This window comes from Cupressus sempervirens, chromosome 2, assembly GCF_028749045.1.
Source record: "Cupressus sempervirens isolate cs-2001-9-10 chromosome 2, ASM2874904v1, whole genome shotgun sequence".
In the NCBI taxonomy this organism is placed as follows: Eukaryota; Viridiplantae; Streptophyta; class Pinopsida; order Cupressales; family Cupressaceae; genus Cupressus; species Cupressus sempervirens.
Genome location: NC_143119.1, coordinates 198,591,306 through 198,611,443, shown reverse-complemented (window position 1 = coordinate 198,611,443; position 20,138 = coordinate 198,591,306).

Below are 20,138 nucleotides of genomic sequence, written 5' to 3'. Positions count from 1 at the left end.
CAATGTGAACAAGTTTGGGGATCTCTAAAGAACCGATGTTGACTTCTCTAGTATCCTCAATTAGAATAGAAGACACCTTTGGTCAATTATCTTGAGGAGGCAATGCTAAATCCTCATGTTCTACTTGTGACTCTGGATTTTCTCACTGAGGGGCTCTCTTTGCTACCTGAGCTAGTCTCAGATTCGCCTTAGTTCCAGTTTTGGGTGTATCAGAACTAGGTTGGGGATTTTCTCCAAAATACCCCTTGAGATCTACCTTACAGATATAGGCAGAATCTAGCTTTGTTTGCTTGTGAGGAGTTTCGGCTTCCATGAATCTTAGAAGTGCTTCGTTTGATGTGAACTCATCAATGTGTATGATGCTTGGTTGGTCCCAATCTATGAGTTCAGGGTGAGCGAGTGGTAGGTTGATGAAATGGATGGATAGTTCTTGGAGAATAGAGTCTCCCAAGGAGATTTAGTCTGGGATATCATCGTAGGCTCTATTTTCAACTTCCTTCAGAATGTCTTTGATTTCTACAAGGTCATGGTGGATGTTCAAAAAAGCATGACCATCTGTATTGGTGCCCCCAGTTGTGGGTATGCCAAAGCCTAGACCTAACTTCTTTTCCTGTTTGTGTGTTTCGATGGGACACTACATGCCTCTTTCCTCTGGTCCTAGACCACCACCTTGATAGTTCCATTTTTCAGTGATGAGCTTATGTGCTTGGGGATACTTCTAGCTGAAGTGATCAAGGTGAGCTTGATTTTTTGGAGGTCCATCCTTATGTAACCAATTGTTGATATCTAGAGTGAGTTCCTCATGAAGAGGGATTCTCAGGGATACAAAGGTTGTTGGGCCAAGTTGTGTGTATCAAGGAGGTGGAGTCTCCTTGGCTCTATGATATGTGGGTCATCCATGGGCATTTGGATCAAGTGGTAATGCACCAACTACAAATGCATCAGATAGGCTATACTCTCCACAATACTTGTTGTTGATCTTTAGGGTAGATAGGGTGGAGGCAAGGATGGTTTCTGGGTTATTACAGGTGTTGGATGAACTGGCGATGGATTGGCCAATTTTGATGCTAGAGCAATGGTTTGTATATGAGGCTTCAACTACATTGCAATAAGAAAAGGGTTCTGGATTGACATGGATGGTCACTTTAGTGCCCTGATGCAGAAATTTGAGGCACTAATGATATATGGATGGAATTGCCTTCATGGCATAGATCCATGGGCATCCAAGGAGGATGTTAAATGGTAGGTTTAGATCAACAACATGGAAAATTATTTCCTGGATGACTGGCCCAACCTTGATGGGTAGCAAAACTATTCCCTCTATGGTTCTCTCCAAATTATCATAAGCTTTAATGGTGATAACCTCATTGATGATATCTACCTCAGTATACCCAGTTTGTTTTATGAATTTTAGGGTGTAAATATTCAAGGCTGATCCATTATCTATCATTACTCTTTTTACGAAAAAATTGGATACCATAATGGCTATGCAAAGTGGAAGGGTGTGATCTGGCTTGACCATGGGTATGTCAATGGGCTTGAATGATAAGGCACATGAGGATGAAAGGTGTCCAACAAGATTACAAAAATCAGTCACATTGATATCCGAAGGGACATGGGATTCTATGAGAGCACTACCAAGGATGTCTTTATACACAGGACTAGTGCAGAGAAGGTCTAAAATGGAGATTTGGGCTGACATGCTCCCAAGGTGTTCCAAGATATTGTACTGGCTTTTTGATGGAGTTGGTGATGTTGCTAGGGTTGATAGTGTTGATGAGACTGATGGAGCTGCAATGTTCAATCGTGCTCTTCGAGTGGTGACTGCACACTCATTGTTTGGGCCTTGGATATTGATAACATTGATAGAAGGCTCTTTCTATATATACAACCTATGAGGCTACCATAGTCTATGTAGGATGAAGTGTGGTCATTGTTCTTCCCATGTTGTTGGTTTGGCTGGCGGTTGTTGGTGTTGTTGTTATTGGTTTGGATGGGTGCTTTTCTAGGATTTTGGTTGTTGTGAGGAGGAAAAGGATTTTGATAGATCTACAAGCCTGTATTGGGAGAGGTTTGTGCTCCAACTATGATTTCTTTGTGATCAATGAGCTCCTGCACATAATCTTTTAGCTTCATGGATCTGAGGGTGGTGTGCCCTTTCACCCTATGAAACTTGCAATACTCATTGTCTCTATACCATGCAGCTTTGGATTGGCTTGGGTTGATTTGCTGGGTAGGAGAAAATTTGATGAGATTTTCCTTGACTAATTTCTCAAAAATGACATCTAATGGCTCACCAAGGGGTGTATAGTTTCGAGGTGCAGGTTGGAACTTGGGCTTTGGTCTTGCAGCTACTTTGATGGCATTAGCTTGATTGTTAGACCCTTGAAAGTTGGGCTTTGGATTGTGGCTTTGAAAGCTTTGCTGATTCTACTATTGGTTGTTGATAGCTTGTTGATTGTTTGGTTGATAAGGTGGGTTGGACTGATTTTGGGAAGGACCGACAATATTCACATGTCTGGTGTCAGTGACCCCATCTATTGCAACGTGCTTGTTTTTGTTCCAATACCTAGACTTGTCATTTGAATGTGTTTGATTTTGGTTGGCTTCCTTCTAAATCTTGACCACACCATCTTTAATGAGTCCTTGCTCAAGGATCATTCCTTGTTCTTTGATATCTTTGTAGGTCTATAAATAGTTCATGGTCATGTGGTGAGCTAACCTGGGATGGGCATTATCAATAAACATTTTCACCAAATGGAACTCTGGTAGGGTGCAAGATATGCGAGTGGTAAGGGTTTGCCATCTTTGTAGATATTCACCAAGACTTTCTCCACCTTTTTGCTTGGTGTGGACAAGATCAACCGCTGATAATTCTGTCTCAACAAGATGGGCATATTGGGCTACAAATGCCTTAGAGAATTCAGAAAAGTTTTTTATTGTGCCATATGGGGTTCTATAAAACCATTCAAGAGCTGGTCCGACCAAGCTTTTGGGGAAACAAAAGGAAGACTTCACTGTATGCCACTTCTTGGCAGTGCATGTAAAATTATTTGATATGTGTGACAGGGTCTCCTTTTCTTCTAAATTTGTCAAACTTGGGTATCTCAAAGTGTTTGGGAAATGGTGTCATGGTAATGGCTCTGTCAAATGGGTAAGGACACACATTCTCAAACTTGAAGGTTTTTGGGTCATTTCCCTCTTGGATGTTCTTCAAAGTTGTCTTCATGGCTTCCCATTCTGAATTAATGGGTGATGGCTATGGTGCCTCCACTATAGGAGCACTCTGAGGGAGATATGCACTGAATGGTGCAATTGAATATGGATGGCTTTGAGGTATGGGTTGGTAGGGATTGTACATGGCTTGGGTAACTAAATGGTGGATGATGGGTTGCTGAGGTGGAGGTGGCACATATTGCTGCATGTGTTGCAAGGCTTGCTGTTGATATTGGATTTGAGGTTGGGATTGAGGAACATAAGCTGACTGTGGGATAAATGGATTTCTTTGTGGAGGTAAGGTATAAGATCGTTTTGAAGCTTGGGGAAAGGATCGAGGAGCTTTTGGAACTTGACTTTGGATTTGAGGAGTTTGACCAATATATGTGGGTTTTGCACCCATTTGGGAGGGTATCTGCATGGAAAAAGAGGCCATGTAATTGGTGGTTGGTGGTGGTGGATTTCTTCCTAGAAGTGGCATAGAAAAATAGTTAGTAATAGGAGGTAAAGGATTAGTTGGTGGTGGAGGTGGTGGGAATTGAAAGCTTGGAAATGGAACTAATGGGGTTTGATAGCTTGGTGGCTGGATTTGAAAGCTTGGTAGAGTGGTGGCAGGAGCTTGGGTCACTTGAGAGCTTGGCAGAACATTGGTAGTAGCTTGTGGGGTTTTATAGCTTTGTGGAGTGAGGGCAGTAGCTTGTGGATTTGTGGCTGATGGCAGTGAGCTCCAAGGACCTAGTGGAAATGATGGAATTGTGCTCTAAGCTGAGGTAAACAAGCTGGGGGTGATGAAAGGTTGATTACTTGGCCCCATGGGTGGCATCTTGGTTGTATATTGCTGAGGTTGGCCAAAGATGCTAGCACTGATTTGGGAGAAGGGTGGATTTGGAAGGTTGGGTTGGAGAGCAGTAGCAGCAATAGTGAAGGGAGTGAATGATGAGGTGTTTTGGGCGAAGGGGGTTTGGGATGGAGTGGTATGGATCAATGGTGGAGTGATGGTAGCTAGATTGGCTTGCAGAATGGAGATTTCAACTTGAGTGGAGGCTGGTATGTTTGGGTCTGTTGGATCATATGAGGTGGGTTGAGGATCTTCTTTTGGTATATACAAAGGATGATTTCGATCGTAAGAGCCTATGGGTGGTGGCAGCTGCCCAAATAGAGGGTGAGAAGGATCTAATAAGGGAGGACGTCTTCCAAAATTGAAGGCGCCTACGTTGTCCCTCTGAAAGTTTTCCATGATTGTTTCTTTATTCTTGTCTATAATGGTGTTCACCAATACTGCATTTCTTGGTTGGTTCATGAAAGCTTCAATGTCAATAGGTGATGGTATAGCATTCTCTGGGCTGAAGGATGGTTGAGTGCTCAAGGGGAGCGATGTTGTCTGATCCAAATGATAGGGATCCATTGTTTCCTTCTTCTTCTTGGCTAAGAAAGTGATGGGTGGCATGAAAATGTTCCTAGGGATGAGGTGCAACAATGTTGATGGATGCAAAGGGGGGAGGCTTTTCTATGCAAATGATTTCCTAGGCTGAGGCAAAGCTATACGACAAACCTAAGGAAGATTGGCTTGGGGATTCTAACTTCAAAGATATGTTGCCAAAGCACGAAAGGTCTACTTTCCTATGTGCAAGCTTGGTGGTGATTGTGTCAACTTAAGGATAGACTAATGATCCCTTGGGAAAAACACAATATTGACCACTTGTGGATCCCAACCTTTAGCTCAAGGTGATGAGGGATGACAAGTGACAAGGCTAGATTACCCTAGACAAATCTCTGTCAGAGAGATAACCTTGGTGAGACTAGTGGATTTGCAAGATGATAGGAAAAGCAAGTTCTGGCAATGTGACAACAATTTTGAAGGCTTGGATGTGAACTTTTTGATTGTTGGCTAGATGGTTTGGTTCTAAGGCAAAGAACTAGATGAGATGGATGAGCTAAAATGCATAAAGGGATAACCTAGAATAGTTTTCTTTCCTAAAAAGATGACTCTAAACTGAAACTTATGCAAGAAGATGTGGAGAAACAAGGGGGCCTAATCATAGAAATCATGCCTAGTTGGTAAGACATAAGTAGGGTTAACTCTTGGATGTTTGCTAAATCTGATAGTGCAATCTAACCAAGCATCTTGAAGGGCTTCGTCGGCAGCTTTGTCTTCTGCTTTGTAGAGTTTTTTAATTCGAGGGCTTGGTGTTACTTCCTTTCTCTTGGCTAAAATTTTGTGGTATACCTGAGATGGCTTGAATTTGGCTTTTTGAAACTTCTGTTTGGGTTTGGGTTGTTCTGACATAAATTTTTGAATCTATTTGGCTTTAAGAGATCGTGGTTGTTTTGCTTCAACTTTTTTCAACTTCTAAAATAGGTAGTGACTACGCTAAGTGTGCCCTAAGCTAGGATTGATCGAGTTTGGAAAAAATTCATTCAACAAGTAAAAGATCAAGCAATAGACAGGAACAACCAGATAGAAGTTTTGATTCTTAGAAGACAGTAACTATGCCATGGAGTGTGTATATTCTACAAATTTTTTGATCAGTCACTTCAAACACATTAACATCCTAGATGGTTGTCTACAAGGATGACAATTGGTTTAGCTAGGGAGTCCTCGATATACCTAAAGTACATGAGGCCCAAATCCATAGATGAAACCAAAACAATTTCACACAATTGAGAGGAGCGGTAACCCACTTCTCCTCTTTCACTTCTCAAGGGTATAATGTTCCTTGAGGCTTAGCCTGAGTGACAGAATTTTGATCCCAAGAGAGGTGTCTTTCGATTCACCTCCTGATCTTTATACTTCGCCAGAATGCTAGAGTTGAGGTCATCCCAAGGGGTGATAAAATACCCAAGAAGGCCTCCTAAAAGCTAAGACAAGATTTTGGATCCTAATCTTATGCACCCAAGATGGCCTCGAAAGACGACAAGGGGAGAGAAGACTTGGATTATCTTGGGCTAAAAGATAGAGTTCTTTTCCAATTGATGCTTTAAGTGTTTTGATCTAGACCTTTTGAAAACACACGTGATTTAAGATGCAAAGGTTCAATTCCAATTTGAAATGTGCCAACAAAAGAGAAGTGATCAAAGAATGAATACACCAAGAAGATTTAGGGTCAACAAAAACTAAACTCGCACACCCGGAGGACCTCCATGTCAAGTATCGATTGATTTTCTTTAAGGCATTCAAGATTGAGTGTGAGTTTTTTTTAAGCCCAAAAAAAAATGTGTGTAAAGCTCGATTTCAAGCGTGCACCCAAAGGCCCTCCACATCAAGATTTGTTCAGTTTTTATGCCCAAATGAAGTGTTAGCAAGACTAATGTGCATCCAAAAAAATTTCTATCTTAGAAAAACCAATAAAAACTCAAGTGAGTGGAATTTGATTTTTGTGGAGCACTTAACACCTTCTTAGGTAGACCCATCCCCATACATGGTGCTGATATTGCAACCAATGGTTAGAATGATGGGTGATTAAAGAGGGTGAGTCCAACAACAAATTCACTCAAAGTGTCTTTATTTTTTTTTATAACTTAGAAAGTTTCTAAAATGTGAATTCTTTTTATGCCCCAAAAGATGATTATTTGATCTATGGCATTCAAGATTGGATTTGTTGTTTTAATCATGCATTCATAAAAAACAAACAAACTTGATTTTAATCCATGGCACTCAAGAGTGATTTTAGCAACATGCATTCAAAGACAAGGGTTTAAACATTCAAGTTTTTTCCTTTGAGAATTCAAGATTGAGATTTTGCATGTTGTTTTAAGAACTTTGAAGTGCTTTATTTTAACCTTAGATCATTCAAGACTGTTTTGGACTCAAAAGTGAAAATGACTCTTTGGACTTTGGTTTTCATTCAAAATTTTATATTCTAGTTTGCATGTTTTAAGCCTAAAAAAATGATATTCCTAGATTGTTTTGATGCATGAAAAACCTAGGAAACATTCAAGATTTTGCACAAGACATTTGTTTGGAACAAATAACAAAGCTTTTAGGACAATTTTGGCAACCATTTAGGACTCTTAGTTTTCATGAGATTTTTGAAAGAACTTTAAAATATTTGCAAATGAGGTTCATTTTATCCTTGATTGATGCTTTGAGTTTGATTTAGATTTTAGTGTGCACTTAGTGTTGATTTTGAACCTTTTGAAATGGAAACTTGGAGTTTTTTTTAAATTCTCAAAAATGAAGTGTTCCTAACTTTGCATGAATGCATCTAAAACCTTGATGTTGCAAGAATGCAAATGATTGGATTGGTTTAGTTTCACTTGTTAAAAGATTTTTATTTATTTTTTGAAAATTTTTAGTTTTTAATGGATTTAAGTATGATTTGGGGGTTCATTTTAAGCACTTTACAAAAAATTGTGTCTGATTTTGCTTCCTTAAAAAAAAGGCCAAGATCCCTCAAGAAGAAGAAGAAGAAGTAGACGGAATAGAAGAAGAATTCCAAGTGCTCCATCCACCTATAAGCTTAAAAAATCTGCAAACACTATGAGATAGACTATGAGTTCCTTTGTCTTCTTCATGCTCATGTGGACCTGCAGAACCAATTTATACAATATTACCAATCATAAAAACAAGCAAAATTAGCCAAAATTAGCAAATGACATACAAAACTTGACTAAAAAATCTAATGAAGATGACCCATGTGGGGTCCCACCGGGTGTGCCAAAATGTATATGCTACTTTAGTATGTTAGAAACACTAAATTAAAACAATAAAAAACATTTGCATACTAATTTAACATAACTTCATGAGAGACAAAGTGAAGTCCTCAAATGAGAATATGAGCCATGGATAGGCTCTCTCAATGAGGATGATCACTTGATGTAGAGGTGTGTCTAATAGCTAAAATGACTTGATTATGTATGTATGCTCAAATGCTCAAATGGGCTTCAATGGAAGATTTTTGATAGATTTTGGTGAATGGATTTGATGTAAAAATGGCTTTTCAAAATGGCATTATGGCTTTACTTTCTAGATTTTGTTAAAATGGCTTGGGAGAGGATTCCTTAAATAGGCAAAGGGATTGAGGGATCAAGGGCTAGGATGCAAGGATGGGAGAAAGCTTATGGAAGGTTTAGATTGAACGAGAGGAGAGCACATGGATTGTGCTTCCTTATAGCCAATCAGAGAGTGACACATGTCATAGGGTCATTGGTTAGAGCAAGGGGGGTTGAGGGGTCAACAAAGGAGGCTCAAAGCTCATAAAGACCCTCATAATGGCTTGTAAGAGTCATTTATGGCTTTGTCGGCTTCATAAAGTTTTATAGTTGGGATATTTGTGAGAGAGTTGAGATATTTTGACTTGGGTTGGATTAAGAAAGTCTTAAGCTTGACCTAGGAATGTGCAAATGATTAAGGCTTGGATTAGGCTTGGGTTAAGATTAGATTAGGGTTGTTAGAGATGGGCAAGTGGATGGCATTTAATGAGGGTGGGTGAAGGAGGAGATATTTGTTGACTTTGGCTTGGGTTAGCAAGTTTTAACCCATGTTTAGGGAATGTGACAAGGTTAGAGGGGGGATTAGGATTAGGATTAAAGATAAGGATTGACAACTTCTAGAAGAGTCTAGGCTTTGGATGAGGATGAAGACTTTCTAGAAGAGTCTAGAACTTCTTAGGATGAGGATAAATAAGGTTTTTAGAAAATAAATAAAGTTTTATTTATTTCAAGGGTTTGGGTTGAGGTGATATTTATTAAAATATTTTTAATAAACACGAGGATTAATATTTAATCTTAATCAAATATTTTGAGTTGGGATTAGGGGTGGGAAATGATGGGATTAGCCTTTAATCGAAATTAAAGAAGGATTAGAAGATTTTGGAAGAGGTTAGTGGTCTTAAGGAAATTAGCCAAGTTTTGAGCAAAAAATAAATTATTTATTTATTTTGAGATTTTTGGTCAATTTATTAATTAAATAATCAATAAATAAGAAAATAATGTTTAAATAAGATTTAAACATTTTTGGGAGGGATTCCTTAATTAAATATTTTTAATTAAGATAAAGGGATTTAATGACATACAAAATTAATTAATTAATTAATTAATGATGATTTCATCAGGGACTTTTTTCAGAAAATAAAAATATTTTATTTTCTAAAGGATTTTTAGGTGTCTACAATGAGTAGTGGCTAATAGAGAACGTGATTTTTGAAGGATTGATTAAAGATCTTGATTGATTTGTTTACTATTTTTGATGGATTAGATGCTTTTGGTCATGAGATCACTTTTTACAATCTTTTTTTGATCATTAGAATTCATTTTATTAGGTTTCTAAAATTATTTAGTTTCAATTTTCTTGCTGGTCATGTTTGGCAAGGACACACAAATATGGCTAGAACTTGAATTTCCATAGTTGAAAACCTATGACCTTTGGGAATCAAGTAATTTTCTTTGTATATTATGTAAATATTGATTTTGGAGGTTGAAAAATATTGTTTCTTATTTTTGCAAGCAAGCCTTAGGCAAGCTAGTAGAAGCCTTGCAAGATACATATATGATTGCAGGAGAGAAACGAAAGAAGAAATGGATTGGTCTATCCCAATCAAGGTTGGGTAATGATAGAAGAGATTTTATAGTGTCCTTCAACTAGAGGGAAAAGTCTAGAGTGAAGTTTTATTTTTCTTGTTAGTGAAGTTATTGTCATTGCCCTAGAAACCCTAGAAAATAGGGTTTTATGAAAAAATACTGTATAAACACTTTAATGATCTAAGACCTAGAGAATTCCTAATCCTAGTTCAATAAGAAAAAATGTCTAATAGAAATGTAGAGGCCTTGTTCAGAGATTTTACAAGTTATTGAAGAACCCTTATTTCTAGGAGCGCTAATAAGGGTTCATAGAGCTACAAGGACAAATAGAGAAAGAATGAGTTTTGGGTGTGTGAAACCTAACAAGATGGTGTAGAATGTCTTGAAATGTTTCAAGAACCTTAGGAGAGAGGCCTAAACTTTTTTTTTCCATACTGGTAGCCTTTGGTGGAGTTTTGGTTTTATAAGCCAAAAGGTGCAAAGTTGGGGGTTTGGAGTTAGAGTAGCAAAGTTTGAATTGATAGGAGAGTTTGTTGCTGGAAGGGGATTAGGAGAGAATACTCTAGGTTAGGTTTAAAGAAGAGACCCTAAGAAGGCTAGGAAATAGCTTCATTAGAGAAAAATGGCTTTAAGAAGAAGAAGCTTCCTGTCAATTGTCGAGGGTAGAAACAAAGAACAAGAAGGGTCTAAACAACCTATCGAGGACAAGGAAGGAAAAAGGGAAAGAATTTACTATTGTGAAGCCAAATTCCACCAGATAGATAAATTTTGTTTTGATTGAACCTAAAGTAAAGGCCAAACTAAAGAAGGATATGCAACAAATGGTGACACCTCAAATGCCAAAGGGAAAAGTGATCATCATTAAGAAAGGAATTGTACAATCATTTTCCAAGAAAGTCACAAGAAGTCCATCTAAGAAGATGAAACTAGCTAAGGTGCAAGGAAATTCAAAGAGAAAACTAATTGTAGCACAAGAGGAGGAGGAAGATGATGAAAAACTAGAGTCTGATGAACCTAGAAAACTTCAAATAGTGAAGAGACTCCCTCCAATGATTGTGGATCATATATGTGAAAAATTAATAGAATCTAAAAGTATTATGGGATTCAAAGGTATCCAATATGATTCTTCGAATAATGTTGATCGAGATAATCTAGAAAGTATCATGATTGACATTGTGATCAAGTTTAGATGCACACCCCTACAGTTGGGAACTAGATTTCTAGTGGGATTATGTAATTGAGTGGATGAAATTTAGAAATGGGCATTATCCACTGAGAAAAAGAAAGAGAAACAACACTGGAACAAGCTATGCCATATTTGGGAGAGACTCATATGTCTATAGCCCTTAAAGATTTTGTAAAGAAGTTTATGCTAAGAGACAAGGCATATAATATTTTGAAAAATAAAGCTCACAAAGTTGATCAAGATAGTATTAGGATATGGAAAGTAGCATTTGGGTTGCTTACTCCATCTATGGACATGAGGGAAGGCCAAGATGTAATATAATTTCAAGATGAATACAAAGAAGAAGTGGCCAAGCTAACCGAGGAGATTCAACAATTAGTCAATCAACATGAATAGAAAGAGACTATCACAATAGAAGATGATGCTAACATCCCTCTACCTAATCCAAATATACTAATAGAGAAGGAAATTCAAGGCTTAATGAATGATTCAAGAAAACTCTATACTAACCCAATTTTTTATAGATAGTAGAATATCCAAAGCTTGAAAACAAGAAGACTAGTGATATTAATGTGACATGAGTTATAGAGGATACAAGTGTCAAGAAATTTGGTAAGGCTTTAATTATATTTACAACATTAACCCGTATGCCTATTTTGAAAAAGGAGGCAAAATTTTAAATTAACTCATGCACTAAATCGATAGAAGAAGAAACAAAATTGAAAGAGAAAGAGACCACTAAAGCTCTTATTCAATTTCCAAGTGTAAAGACTGTAGAAAAAAAAATTGTGACACCGACGCAATAATTCATTTTTGCACTAGTACAACAATCATTAACGAGATCAGGTGATAAGGGGAAACAATTGTAATTATCACTACCAAGTGATACACCTTCACGATCTCAAGATGTGACTCATTTAGGTAAGCATGATGAGTCAATGAGCCTTGATGAGTTCATTACATTACCTATGTATAATTTGAAGAACCTTGCACTAAAGAAAATGCAAGAGCTACAAACCCTATTGAGTTGTAAGGAAATGAAAGAACAACTATGAAGAGAGAGAAAAGATAAGGCAAGTACTACATACTATCAAAGATATATTTGTAGATGCATTTGGGATCACAAATTTGGATAATCAACATACAATTATGGATCGGCTAGTATATTTAGTTGATAAGATTCAGATAGAAGATATAGATATGAATGAAAAATTACTACAATGGTCTAAAAGAAGAATGAAACATAAAGTGTTAGAGAAAGTTTCAAATGAACTTTTACATAGACAAGATAAGCTTTCTACATTAGTCACACAACTAGAAACAATTTTGCAAAAAATTAATTTATTATATTTGAAATGATGTGATATTGATTTCTTTATAGTAGATACTACATTCTTGCTAGAGCTATTGCATGTAGACATAAGAATGAATGTAGTTATATTGGGTAAGAATGCCAGTTCAAGATCATCTACATATACTAACCTGGCATTTAGTCAAAAAATGCTAGCCAAGATCATGGATAAAGATACAGAGATTGGATATAAGTTAAACATTGATTCAACTACAACTATTGCCATGTATCAAGATTGTTCAAAAGGTGGTATCTATTGCCAAATACATTTTGAAGAAAGGTACACAATTTTTGCATATAGAAGGATTCATTGATCTAGAGATTCAGTTTCATACTTTGGATCAAGGAAAGATGGAATAATGGATATGCCAATATTGTGGCAAGTCATCAACATTTCTTTGATAAACATAAATTAACTCCAGCAACCCCAAGTTCCATTAGTAATAAAAAAAGGGATATAAAATAAAAAGGGGAAATAAGCGAATAAGACAAGAAGAAGCAATGTATCGATCAAAGATCAGATATCAAATCTTATATGATCAAACTATGGTCTCAAGGGGAGTATTCATTTTTTAAAGAAATAATTATTTTATTCATGACAAAGTGTTTTTTCCACTAATGTCAAAAGGGGGAGATTGTTGATGTCTCGGACTATGTTTTCAATTAGTTTCCAAACACTTAGTCATTTACTAGGAAAGATTACAAGCTCGTCACTATGACCAAGTTATCTACTAAAGGCCAAGCATACAATGCTTATAACGAGTAGGATAGTGATTGCTGAGTATTCAATTCACAAACAAATAGATAAACACATTGAGAAATATAGTTCAGACTGAGCATGTTAAAAAGTTATCAAGTGTTGACCATTCAAGTATATAGAATCCAAGTCATAGTGTGATCAAGTATACAAGACTGAGAGTCAAAGCATTCAAGTGTCAAGTAGTTAACTTTTGACATATAAGTTTGTAATGACACAAACACACATGAAAACCATTTGGCTAACTTTTCTATGATATTTAATGTATGAAGAGCTAGCTAAGAAGATGATCATGCATCATTTCATAAGGTAATGATCCAAAGGAATGCAAATCGACCAATCATAAAATGGGATAGAAATGAAAAAAGATGATGAAGTGTAAGTCATTGATCAAGATCTAAAACCTTTACAAAATTAGGGAGCATTGTAACCCTAGAATCATGTGTAAAGAAAAGGTGAAGGAGGAGTATACTTATGTGTATGAGAGTGAGGAGTGAAGACAAATTTTGAATGAAGATTAGAGAGAGATAAATCAAAGCAGTGAATAGAGTTATCAGATCAAAGATATAGCAAAGAGAAGACCCAAGGTCATCTTACAGAGAAAATTGAGGGTCATGTACTAAATCAGTTATTATTATTTGAGATAGGCTTAATCTCTCAACAAATTGGTTTTAACATACCTATGTAAACATCTTAACAGAGTCCTTACTTCATTGTGAGTGTAAAATCCTTTAACAAGGTGAGACCTAATAGTCTCTTAATATTTTTATAGGGAAGACCCCTCAGATCATATCTTATTATCAAACATCATAACCCTAATAGGTTAACTTTATTATTGTAACAATGAAGATTTGTGGGTTTCATCCCCACCCTAGTTTTACCTTCATCCTAAAGTGTTTTTGGGTTACCAAATCAATGTGTTATGTGTTGAAATATTTGTGGATGTGATGTAGTTCATTTATGTTCCAAAATTATAGTTTTAATGGTAGATCTATTGTATGAGATGAATTATGTGTGAATTTATGAAATTCATTTTGAAGTTAGAATTTTAAGATCCTAATTCACCCCCACCCCCTCCATCCCTCTTAGTATCTTATTTTCCATTTACTAATTCAAATTAATATTAGATATTGGTGCCCTAAGAACTTGGAGAGAACTTCTTGCTAAAAAATTTCTAGGAATGAAAGTATAATCTTATCTTCCTCATCATCTTCATAGGGGAGATTTAATTCCCCAAATTATTCCACACCCTAAATGGTTTTGGTTTCTATTAGGGCCTCATTTTCACTAGCTATATCATTAGGATGCCTTTCATGTGGTGAAGCTATAATAGGTGGTCTTGGAGATCTTGGAGAAGGAGGTGTTATTATTGTATCTTTTGCATCTAGTGTATCTAGACTTATTATCTTAACTATCCTTGAATAAATTTTTCTTTCTTCCCATTTCCTCCTCTGATATACTCTTAAACCCTCAATCTTTGCTAACTCATCACCATGAGTTTGTGACTCTTCTCTAATAATTTTCTTTTGTCTTCCATCTTTGGGACTATTTTAGAATATTGTAGCAACATATTTAGGCTATCTGCATCATCTACAAAGGTAAAGTTTTCCTTCTTTGTGCTACCTAACTTTTCATTCATGGTATCATATATACTTAAGAAATTATCAAAAATTATTCTCAACTTATGATCTAGATCCTTACAGTTTGAGAGTAGATCATAACATGGATCCTCCTCTCGAATTTTCCCCCAATATCTCCTGGTATGTATGCTAATATGATTTATTTCTTCTCTAAGATTTAAAATCCTTATCATTTCTAATAATGTCCTCTAGATAATAAAATTCATGTTTACCCCTAGGTTTCTTATTGATCTTATGTATTAATATTTCATAAAAACTTTCAATATCATTCAACATTTTTGAACTAACCTCCACATTTTATGGTCTAAGAAATTGTACCAGATCTTTTCTTCCATCTTTGATTATTGTAAAGTGGTAAAAAAATGTAAGATTAGGAAAGAAAGTTCCTTTTTGGGCCTTTGCGAGTGGGAAATTAGTATCTCAAAGCATGTCAATCTACCTCATGACTTCAAGAAAACCAATCCTAAATGGAACATATTTGAGAGACACAAAAGGCCTTCCTAGAAACCCATACAATCTAATCATTGTGGTATAAGAGTAGAAATAAATGTCCCCTCATTTTTGGCACATTTTTGGCTTTGTATTCAAATTAATAAGCCTGAAGAAAATTCTCAAAGAGTGAGGAAAATCACTAACAACTGGAAGAATCCATTTTCTTAGGGACAATCCAAAATCATTTTCAAATACCACAAAATTGGAACCATCCCTATCCATTAACAAGATGGTGGACCATAACTAGACTAGAAATTCTTCATCATCATTTTTGACTTCCATGTCCATGTTTTTAGCAAAATAATCCTAATTATAAAAGAAAATCACATGAATGAGTAATGAATACCATCTAAAATATGTTGAATCTCCTTTCTTAAAAATAGTTAAACCTTCATTCATATTCATTTTCAAATATTTGGGAAAATTATAGATTATTGTATCTCCATACTTTTGGATTCCTAGACACATCCATAAAGTGGATTTATTGAATTTTCTCATGTTTTTCAATCCCAACACTTGGTACAGGGCAGTATGTGTATACATTAATGTAGCATTGTAGTGTATTTCCTATGGACTTAGATATGGCCAAAGGTGTTAATTTTATCCCATCTACCTCCTTCAAAAAAAAGATATAAGCTTATGTTCCATAGCAGACTCGACCTTGTCAAAAGCTTCTTCAAATAGCTTGAAATTTATCTCATCAATCACATCTAGGGAAATATGAAGATCAAAATCCTTCCTAGTTGACTTAGCATAATTTTTGACTAAAATTTCCCCATCCAAAGTTGTAATAGTGTAAATGATTACGTCATACCTATCAACAAACTCCATTATTAATTAATGTCTGGAAACACACTAGGGGTTACCAATTTTCCCAGGTCATATTGCCAAACATTATGGAGAGGACTCTATGTAAATTCTTGGCCACACCACCTCCTGAATACTTTTAGACCCTTACTTGGCATATTTGTATCACCTACATTTCCATATTTTTCCTTCAATCTTGGATGGACATAATTCTTCAAATTTTTCCAAACCTCTATTGATTCCCTACCCTCTCCAAATAAAGGTAATTGTTTGATAAAATCATCTTGTAACTGCCTATCTTGATACTCAAATTTTCCTAAATGTTTCTTTGGAGGAATATTTCTAATTACGAATGTGCCAAGGGTTTTCCTAGCATTTGTGACCTTAAAGTAGGCTTTTACCAGTGATGAAAAATACTAGGTAGACCCATAATTTTTATGAAAACTAACACGTAGTAGAGAGTTCAATTGCTTGATTTCTTACAACATCAATAATATCTTATGTATTTGGTTCACACTCTCGAGCTAGATTTTTGCAATGAACAAATTTGAACAATAAAAAGGTAGATTAATGAAAGGTGATGATCCTTAAGAAAACATTTACTTCATGAATTCATGCAAAAAAAACTCCTTCCCTTTTAGAAAGAGAAAAAAAACTTCCATTTTGTGCTTACCAAGTTTGAATGTTAGCCATCAATTATGTTCTTCTTTCATCTAATGGTTGTAATCTCGGTTTGACAATCACTAACCTTCCTATTCACTATTTTGGATCCACCTATTACCCAATGAGAAATAATATTTTTGGCAACAAAACATTCCTTGAAAAGTCTCCATCAATGGGAAAAGGGAAGCTATGTGTCATCATCTTGCATCCTCACAAGATAGGTACTATGCTGATGAGATGACACATGGACCACCGATCTTCCCTATGGTATGCAAGTAGTGTTAGAATTCTTTAGAATAACTGAGAGGGGGGGGGGGGGGGGGGGTGTGAATCAGTTATTCAAGGTCCAAATGCCCTATTAATACCTTTTTAATAATTTTTAATGAATCCATACCCTTTTCATCTGTTCAGACTTAAATCAGTCATATAAGCAAATTACTGTAAATCAACATGCAAAGATAAAACATTCAAGATCAACACATGACACAATGATTTACGTGGAAACCCAATTTGGGAAAAACCACTAGTAACATGCTATTTGATTCTCACTCTTCTAAAGTGATGCTTTGTTAAAAGCCTACCCTGTTAAAGGCTTACAACACACTATCAAATGTGACCTTGTTAGAGGATTTCACCAAACTGTTAGGAATGGGCTTGGCTAAAGTTCTTTAGAACATTCACTTGGAATGTCACCCTGTTAAAGAATTTATCTTATGGCTATTAAACCAACCTAAGTCCATAGGATTTATCTTATTGTTACAATTGCTAGAAAGTAATGATAATGGTCTTTTGATCTGATATAACTTACAACATACTTTGCAGATTTCAGATCACTCTTTCAGTTCAATCCTTATACTTTGCTTCAATCACTTCAGCTTTGACTGCTTGTCTCCCTCTCAAGCTTTGTCTCCTTGAGTCTTCTTACTCATTCTGCCAATGCAATCATCCTTATGGTCGTCTATCCAAATAGAGTTACTGTGCTATCTTCTCCTTAGCACATTCTTTAGCATTTCATGCTTTTATGCTTGACCACGGCTCTCTCTCTCACTATCCCCTCTTTTCACACTTTTTCTTCATTAACTTATGTCTTCTTATATAGAAGTCTGATTTGCCTTTTGCTGCTCAATTCTCCCTTTCCAATCTTTGGGTTTCAAAATGGATTAGGTAGGATACAATGTATCTATCCCATATCTTGTTCTCTTCTAGAAACTTTGCCAGTTGTATCTTAAAAACATTTTACATGGTGTTCTGTGCCACCAACTCATCATTCTTATCTTCCTTTTAATTCAAAAATTTCTAGATAACAACTTTTTCGGCTTAGATCTAACGAATCTTTGATTTCCAAAATAATGTAGCAACTCGGCATTATTGAGTTACTGGTGCTTGGCACCTCTGTGTTACTCGGCACCTATACCTGCTTGGCACTTGGTTCTGCTTTGCACTTGATTCTACTCAGCACTTGATTTTTCTCGACACTTGGTTCTGCTGGGCACTTGGTTCTGCTCGGCACTTGATTTTGCTCAGCACTTGGTTCTGCTCGGCAGTTGATTTTGCTCGACACTTGGTTCTACTCGGCACTTGATTCTGCTTGGCACTTGGTTCTTCTCGGCACTTGATTTTGCTCGACACTTTAACTAGGAATTTGCTCAACACCTCTTCCCTAATGAACTTAGTTTGATCTTTACAAAAGACTTAGCTAAAACCTTAGATTTTTGATATGTTTCAGTGTGCTCATTCTTTGTATCTTTTAGTATGTCATCCAATACACTGTTTCATCAATGGCTTAACTAATCCTTGCACTTCATTACATCATCATAACTTCAACCTTTCTCTATGTGTTCTAGTTACATCTTATTGATTTCCTCCACCTTGACAATCAACTAATTGATAGTATTTGGATCACTAAAGCAATTGTCATCCCTGCAAGTAGCAAGTTTGACATCAATGACAAAACAATGATTGAGGACATTCTTTACCAGTCCCATATATTATTCCAACAACTTTTCTTATGATCATTTCAATCATTTCCAACAAGTAGATGGACAAATATTCTTTATCAAGAGATTAAGTCATGTTCATTGATTTACCTTGATGTAGAAAAATACTTTAAAGTATTTGGAGTCACCTTTAGTGTAGTTAGACACATGGTTTGATTGCACTTTATCACAAGGTTGCAAATTCTCCCATACAAAAATGTGCCAACCATTGATTTTCTTCGCTTCAAAATATACTTTCAATTCTCATTTTGGCCGCTCTGACATCATATGCATGGTCCAATCATGCTTCAATTCCATGTTGACACCTCAGGTCCTACTGAAAGCTTACTCCTCTAGTGTGTGCTACATGTCTTAATCTCGTATTCCCACAATCATCCTATGTCAGTAATGTGAAAGTGCACAATCCATTGATCTAACAAAAGGGGTTCCACTATCTATGACTCATCAAACTAATTATATGGCCTAAATTTGACACTCTCTTCATCTAATCATTCATAAAGACCCACGAACAATTTTAAGAGCTGAACATACTTGGACAAGTAAGAATTTTGCATAAATCCTTCATCAATACTCATTTTAATTGAATGACGTCAAGCTCAAGTCTTTACAGTACAACATAATCTCACACCTTCACATCCAACATAAGAGTTCTTTTTTGTGTTGCATGAACAATTGATCTTAATTTCAAATTTTTAAAGTCATAGGCTTGTTCCTAGAAACACATCCGCATCACGCAATGTCATACTACAAAGAGGATAATCTTGCAAAGAAATATTTTTCATTAATCTTCTTTAATTTCTATATAAAGGAGAGAATGCACTAACCCCACCATAGTACATGTGTTCATATTGTGCATTGTTGCTAGATGGATTTTTAGAGCTTGCAAAGAAATGTGATCCATTGATTTTGAGATCCCATCAATTCATGCACTTAAACTAATTAATTTTTAGGATTCTTAAGACCAAGGTTTAGCAATCAATTAAAGTGTAGGTGATATAAAATTCAACACCTAGGATATTCATAAAGGAGCCTTAACTAGGACAAAAATGACCCTTGCCCTTTAAGACAGAACATTTTTTAAATGAAAAGTATGGGGTCATGAGTTAGAGTTAATAATGAATAGGATCTAACACAACATGATGGTGAACACCCCCTTTTTTAAGTGAATAAAAAACTAACAAAGGAAAAGAAAATACTTAGTGGATTTTCAAAACTTGATCTAGGGTTTTAACCTCAAAAACCTTGCAACTAAGGTTTTTACAAATAAAGATATCCAATTTGGCACAAGATCAAGAGAATAAGAACCTTATGATGGGAAAAGGCTCTTACTTAAAAAAAAAAAAACCAAAAAAGCTCATGACTGTCAAAGTAATTTGGCTTCTTTCCAAGGATGAACTCATAGAGTAGCTTTCTCAAAAAATACAAAGGCACCTCATAATTATTACATGGTGTTAGGTCAAATACCATATAAAACCTATCACAAAAACATGATCTCATCCTAGAATAAGTG